A 5,000-nucleotide genomic window follows, 5' to 3' on the forward strand; every position below is an offset into this window, starting at 1 on the left:
TCTGCAATAGCTTACGGTCACACTACCCTGAGAACTCCCGATCTCGTCTGATCTCGGAAGCTAAGCAGGGTTTGGCCTGGTTAGTACTTGGATGGGAGACCACCTGGGAATACCAGGTGCTGTAAGATTTTCCCCTCTTGCTTCCATTACCATGGTCTTGTTATACATTACTAGTTTGTTATCTGAAACCCAACATAGATGAAGTTGCATAAGTAGTCTTGATGAGAGCTCTGCAATGGCTTACGGTCACACTACCCTGAGAACGCCCGATCTCGTCTGATCTCGGAAGCTAAGCAGGGTTTGGCCTGGTTAGTACTTGGATGGGAGACCACCTGGGAACACCAGGTGCTGTAAGCTTTTCCCCTCTTGCTTCCATTACCATGGTCTTGTTATACATTACAAGTTTGTTTTCTGAAACCCAACATAGATGAAGTTGCATAAGTAGTCTTGATGAGAGCTCTGCAATGGCTTACGGTCACACTACCCTGAGAACGCCCGATCTCGTCTGATCTCGGAAGCTAAGCAGGGTTTGGCCTGGTTCGTACTTGGATGGGAGACCACCTGGGAACACCAGGTGCTGTAAGCTTTTCCCCTCTTGCTTCCGTTACCATGGTCTTGTTATACATTACTAGTTTGTTATCTGAAACCCAACATAGATGAAGTTGCTTAAGTAGTCTTGATGAGAGCTCTGCAATGGCTTACGGTCACACTACCCTGAGAACGCCCGATCTCGTCTGATCTCGGAAGCTAAGCAGGGTTTGGCCTGGTTAGTACTCGGATGGGAGACCACCTGGGAATACCAGGTGCTGTAAGCTTTTCCCCTCTTGCTTCCATTACCATGGTCTTGTTATACATTACTAGTTTGTTATCTGAAACCCAACATAGATGAAGTTGCATAAGTAGTCTTGATGAGAGCTCTGCAATGGCTTACGGTCACACTACCCTGAGAACGCCCGATCTCGTCTGATCTCGGAAGCTAAGCAGGGTTTGGCCTGGTTAGTACTTGGATGGGAGACCACCTGGGAATACCAGGTGCTGTAAGCTTTTCCCCTCTTGCTTCCATTACCATGGTCTTGTTATACATTACTAGTTTGTTATCTGAAACCCAACATAGATGAAGTTGCATAAGTAGTCTTGATGAGAGCTCTGCAATGGCTTACGGTCACACTACCCTGAGAACGCCCGATCTCGTCTGATCTCGGAAGCTAAGCAGGGTTTGGCCTGGTTAGTACTTGGATGGGAGACCACCTGGGAATACCAGGTGCTGTAAGCTTTTCCCCTCTTGCTTCCATTACCATGGTCTTGTTATACATTACTAGTTTGTTATCTGAAACCCAACATAGATGAAGTTGCATAAGTAGTCTTGATGAGAGCTCTGCAATGGCTTACGGTCACACTACCCTGAGAACGCCAGATCTCGTCTGATCTCGGAAGCTAAGCAGGGTTTGGCCTGGTTAGTACTTGGATGGGAGACCACCTGGGAATACCAGGTGCTGTAAGCTTTTCCCCTCTTGCTTCCATTACCATGGTCTTGTTATACATTACTAGTTTGTTATCTGAAACCCAACATAGATGAAGTTGCATAAGTAGTCTTGATGAGAGCTCTGCAATGGCTTACGGTCACACTGCCCTGAGAACGCCCGATCTCGTCTGATCTCGGAAGCTAAGCAGGGTTTGGCCTGGTTAGTACTTGGATGGGAGACCACCTGGGAATACCAGGTGCTGTAAGCTTTTCCCCTCTTGCTTCCATTACCATGGTCTTGTTATACATTACTAGTTTGTTATCTGAAACCCAACATAGATGAAGTTGCATAAGTAGTCTTGATGAGAGCTCTGCAATGGCTTACAGTCACACTACCCTGAGAACGCCCGGTCTCGTCTGATCTCGGAAGCTAAGCAGGGTTTGGCCTGGTTAGTACTTGGATGGGAGACCACCTGGGAATACCAGGTGCTGTAAGCTTTTCCCCTCTTGCTTCCATTACCATGGTCTTGTTATACATTACTAGTTTGTTATCTGAAACCCAACATAGATGAAGTTGCATAAGTAGTCTTGATGAGAGATCTGTAATAGCATACGGTCACACTACCCTGAGAACGCCCGATCTCGTCTGATCTCGGAAGCTAAGCAGGGTTTGGCCTGGTTAGTACTTGGATGGGAGACCACCTGGGAATACCAGGTGCTGTAAGCTTTTCCCCTCTTGCTTCCATTACCATGGTCTTGTTATACATTACTAGTTTGTTATCTGAAACCCAACATAGATGAAGTTGCATAAGTAGTCTTGATGAGAGCTCTGCAATGGCTTACGGTAACACTACCCTGAGAACGCCCGATCTCGTCTGATCTCGGAAGCTAAGCAGGGTTTGGACTGGTTCGTACTTGGATGGGAGACCACCTGGGAACACCAGGTGCTGTAAGCTTTTCCCCTCTTGCTTCCATTACCATGGTCTTGTTATACATTACTAGTTTGTTATCTGAAACCCAACATAGATGAAGTTGCATAAGTAGTCTTGATGAGAGCTCTGCAATGGCTTACGGTCACACTACCCTGAGAACGCCCGATCTCGTCTGATCTCGGAAGCTAAGCAGGGTTTGGCCTGGTTAGTACTTGGATGGGAGACCACCTGGGAATACCAGGTGCTGTAAGCTTTTCCCCTCTTGCTTCCATTACCATGGTCTTGTTATACATTACTAGTTTGTTATCTGAAACCCAACATAGATGAAGTTGCATAAGTAGTCTTGATGAGAGCTCTGCAATGGTTTACGGTCACACTACCCTGAGAACTCCCGATCTCGTCTGATCTCGGAAGCTAAGCAGGGTTTGGCCTGGTTCGTACTTGGATGGGAGACCACCTGGGAACACCAGGTGCTGTAAGCTTTTCCCCTCTTGCTTCCATTACCATGGTCTTGTTATACATTACTAGTTTGTTATCTGAAACCCAACGTAGATGAAGTTGCATAAGTAGTCTTGATGAGAGCTCTGCAATGGCTTACGGTCACACTACCCTGAGAACGCCCGATCTCGTCTGATCTCGGAAGCTAAGCAGGGTTTGGCCTGGTTAGTACTTGGATGGGAGACCACCTGGGAATACCAGGTGCTGTAAGCTTTTCCCCTCTTGCTTCCATTACCATGGTCTTGTTATACATAACTAGTTTGTTATCTGAAACCCAACATAGATGAAGTTGCATAAGTAGTCTTGATGAGAGCTCTGCTATGGCTTACGGTCACACTACCCTGAGAACTCCCGATCTCGTCTGATCTCGGAAGCTAAGCAGGGTTTGGCCTGGTTAGTACTTGGATGGGAGACCACCTGGGAATACCAGGTGCTGTAAGATTTTCCCCTCTTGCTTCCATTACCATGGTCTTGTTATACATTACTAGTTTGTTATCTGAAACCCAACATAGATGAAGTTGCATAAGTAGTCTTGATGAGAGCTCTGCAATGGCTTACGGTCACACTACCCTGAGAACGCCCGATCTCGTCTGATCTCGGAAGCTAAGCAGGGTTTGGCCTGGTTAGTACTTGGATGGGAGACCACCTGGGAACACCAGGTGCTGTAAGCTTTTCCCCTCTTGCTTCCATTACCATGGTCTTGTTATACATTACTAGTTTGTTATCTGAAACCCAACATAGATGAAGTTGCATAAGTAGTCTTGATGAGAGCTCTGCAATGGCTTACGGTCACACTACCCTGAGAACGCCCGATCTGGTCTGATCTCGGAAGCTAAGCAGGGTTTGGCCTGGTTCGTACTTGGATGGGAGACCACCTGGGAACACCAGGTGCTGTAAGCTTTTCCCCTCTTGCTTCCATTACCATGGTCTTGTTATACATTACTAGTTTGTTATCTGAAACCCAACATAGATGAAGTTGCATAAGTAGTCTTGATGAGAGCTCTGCAATGGCTTACGGTCACACTACCCTGAGAACGCCCGATCTCATCTGATCTCGGAAGCTAAGCAGGGTTTGGCCTGGTTAGTACTCGGATGGGAGACCACCTGGGAATACCAGGTGCTGTAAGCTTTTCCCCTCTTGCTTCCATTACCATGGTCTTGTTATACATTACTAGTTTGTTATCTGAAACCCAACATAGATGAAGTTGCATAAGTAGTCTTGATGAGAGCTCTGCAATGGCTTACGGTCACACTACCCTGAGAACGCCCGATCTCGTCTGATCTCGGAAGCTAAGCAGGGTTTGGCCTGGTTAGTACTTGGATGGGAGACCACCTGGGAATACCAGGTGCTGTAAGCTTTTCCCCTCTTGCTTCCATTACCATGGTCTTGTTATACATTACTAGTTTGTTATCTGAAACCCAACATAGATGAAGTTGCATAAGTAGTCTTGATGAGAGCTCTGCAATGGCTTACGGTCACACTACCCTGAGAACGCCTGATCTCGTCTGATCTCGGAAGCTAAGCAGGGTTTGGCCTGGTTAGTACTTGGATGGGAGACCACCTGGGAATACCAGGTGCTGTAAGCTTTTCCCCTCTTGCTTCCATTACCATGGTCTTGTTATACATTACTAGTTTGTTATCTGAAACCCAACATAGATGAAGTTGCATAAGTAGTCTTGATGAGAGCTCTGCAATGGCTTACGGTCACACTACCCTGAGAACGCCCGATCTCGTCTGATCTCGGAAGCTAAGCAGGGTTTGGCCTGGTTAGTACTTGGATGGGAGACCACCTGGGAATACCAGGTGCTGTAAGCTTTTCCCCTCTTGCTTCCATTACCATGGTCTTGTTATACATTACTAGTTTGTTATCTGAAACCCAACATAGATGAAGTTGCATAAGTAGTCTTGATGAGAGCTCTGCAATGGCTTACGGTCACACTACCCTGAGAACGCCCGATCTCGTCTGATCTCGGAAGCTAAGCAGGGTTTGGCCTGGTTAGTACTTGGATGAGAGACCACCTGGGAATACCAGGTGCTGTAAGCTTTTCCCCTCTTGCTTCCATTACCATGGTCTTGTTATACATTACTAGTTTGTTATCTGAAACCC

The 5,000-nt window shown here is 46.8% G+C and overlaps 21 non-coding genes and 1 pseudogene across 21 annotated transcripts; all 22 read left to right on the forward strand.

Moving 5' to 3' along the window:
- Positions 1-9: 9 nt before the first annotated feature.
- Positions 10-128, forward strand: LOC125792033 (5S ribosomal RNA). Its single transcript, XR_007431765.1, has one exon. It is a non-coding gene; the product is annotated as a 5S ribosomal RNA (ribosomal RNA).
- A 110-nt stretch (positions 129-238) lies between these two features.
- Positions 239-357, forward strand: LOC125791655 (5S ribosomal RNA). Its single transcript, XR_007431386.1, has one exon. It is a non-coding gene; the product is annotated as a 5S ribosomal RNA (ribosomal RNA).
- Positions 358-467: 110 nt separating this feature from the next.
- On the forward strand, positions 468-586 carry LOC125792056 (5S ribosomal RNA). Its single transcript, XR_007431788.1, has one exon. It is a non-coding gene; the product is annotated as a 5S ribosomal RNA (ribosomal RNA).
- Positions 587-696: 110 nt separating this feature from the next.
- On the forward strand, positions 697-815 carry LOC125791688 (5S ribosomal RNA). The gene has a single exon (XR_007431420.1). It is a non-coding gene; the product is annotated as a 5S ribosomal RNA (ribosomal RNA).
- Positions 816-925: 110 nt separating this feature from the next.
- LOC125791292 (5S ribosomal RNA) lies at positions 926-1,044 on the forward strand. Its single transcript, XR_007431018.1, has one exon. It is a non-coding gene; the product is annotated as a 5S ribosomal RNA (ribosomal RNA).
- Positions 1,045-1,154: 110 nt separating this feature from the next.
- On the forward strand, positions 1,155-1,273 carry LOC125791293 (5S ribosomal RNA). The gene has a single exon (XR_007431019.1). It is a non-coding gene; the product is annotated as a 5S ribosomal RNA (ribosomal RNA).
- A 110-nt stretch (positions 1,274-1,383) lies between these two features.
- Positions 1,384-1,502, forward strand: LOC125792153 (5S ribosomal RNA). The gene has a single exon (XR_007431885.1). It is a non-coding gene; the product is annotated as a 5S ribosomal RNA (ribosomal RNA).
- Positions 1,503-1,612: 110 nt separating this feature from the next.
- On the forward strand, positions 1,613-1,731 carry LOC125791602 (5S ribosomal RNA). Its single transcript, XR_007431328.1, has one exon. It is a non-coding gene; the product is annotated as a 5S ribosomal RNA (ribosomal RNA).
- Positions 1,732-1,841: 110 nt separating this feature from the next.
- Positions 1,842-1,960, forward strand: LOC125791929 (5S ribosomal RNA). Its single transcript, XR_007431661.1, has one exon. It is a non-coding gene; the product is annotated as a 5S ribosomal RNA (ribosomal RNA).
- A 110-nt stretch (positions 1,961-2,070) lies between these two features.
- LOC125791931 (5S ribosomal RNA) lies at positions 2,071-2,189 on the forward strand. Its single transcript, XR_007431663.1, has one exon. It is a non-coding gene; the product is annotated as a 5S ribosomal RNA (ribosomal RNA).
- Positions 2,190-2,299: 110 nt separating this feature from the next.
- LOC125792665 (5S ribosomal RNA) lies at positions 2,300-2,418 on the forward strand (annotated as a pseudogene).
- A 110-nt stretch (positions 2,419-2,528) lies between these two features.
- On the forward strand, positions 2,529-2,647 carry LOC125791294 (5S ribosomal RNA). Its single transcript, XR_007431020.1, has one exon. It is a non-coding gene; the product is annotated as a 5S ribosomal RNA (ribosomal RNA).
- Positions 2,648-2,757: 110 nt separating this feature from the next.
- On the forward strand, positions 2,758-2,876 carry LOC125792331 (5S ribosomal RNA). Its single transcript, XR_007432063.1, has one exon. It is a non-coding gene; the product is annotated as a 5S ribosomal RNA (ribosomal RNA).
- Positions 2,877-2,986: 110 nt separating this feature from the next.
- Positions 2,987-3,105, forward strand: LOC125791295 (5S ribosomal RNA). Its single transcript, XR_007431021.1, has one exon. It is a non-coding gene; the product is annotated as a 5S ribosomal RNA (ribosomal RNA).
- A 110-nt stretch (positions 3,106-3,215) lies between these two features.
- Positions 3,216-3,334, forward strand: LOC125792034 (5S ribosomal RNA). Its single transcript, XR_007431766.1, has one exon. It is a non-coding gene; the product is annotated as a 5S ribosomal RNA (ribosomal RNA).
- Positions 3,335-3,444: 110 nt separating this feature from the next.
- Positions 3,445-3,563, forward strand: LOC125791656 (5S ribosomal RNA). The gene has a single exon (XR_007431387.1). It is a non-coding gene; the product is annotated as a 5S ribosomal RNA (ribosomal RNA).
- A 110-nt stretch (positions 3,564-3,673) lies between these two features.
- On the forward strand, positions 3,674-3,792 carry LOC125792575 (5S ribosomal RNA). Its single transcript, XR_007432307.1, has one exon. It is a non-coding gene; the product is annotated as a 5S ribosomal RNA (ribosomal RNA).
- Positions 3,793-3,902: 110 nt separating this feature from the next.
- Positions 3,903-4,021, forward strand: LOC125790818 (5S ribosomal RNA). Its single transcript, XR_007430544.1, has one exon. It is a non-coding gene; the product is annotated as a 5S ribosomal RNA (ribosomal RNA).
- A 110-nt stretch (positions 4,022-4,131) lies between these two features.
- Positions 4,132-4,250, forward strand: LOC125791297 (5S ribosomal RNA). Its single transcript, XR_007431023.1, has one exon. It is a non-coding gene; the product is annotated as a 5S ribosomal RNA (ribosomal RNA).
- Positions 4,251-4,360: 110 nt separating this feature from the next.
- On the forward strand, positions 4,361-4,479 carry LOC125791866 (5S ribosomal RNA). The gene has a single exon (XR_007431598.1). It is a non-coding gene; the product is annotated as a 5S ribosomal RNA (ribosomal RNA).
- A 110-nt stretch (positions 4,480-4,589) lies between these two features.
- LOC125791298 (5S ribosomal RNA) lies at positions 4,590-4,708 on the forward strand. The gene has a single exon (XR_007431024.1). It is a non-coding gene; the product is annotated as a 5S ribosomal RNA (ribosomal RNA).
- Positions 4,709-4,818: 110 nt separating this feature from the next.
- LOC125792272 (5S ribosomal RNA) lies at positions 4,819-4,937 on the forward strand. The gene has a single exon (XR_007432004.1). It is a non-coding gene; the product is annotated as a 5S ribosomal RNA (ribosomal RNA).
- The last annotated feature ends 63 nt before the right edge of the window (positions 4,938-5,000 follow it).

This window comes from Astyanax mexicanus, unplaced genomic scaffold (assembly GCF_023375975.1).
Source record: "Astyanax mexicanus isolate ESR-SI-001 unplaced genomic scaffold, AstMex3_surface scaffold_36, whole genome shotgun sequence".
In the NCBI taxonomy this organism is placed as follows: domain Eukaryota; kingdom Metazoa; phylum Chordata; class Actinopteri; order Characiformes; family Acestrorhamphidae; genus Astyanax; species Astyanax mexicanus.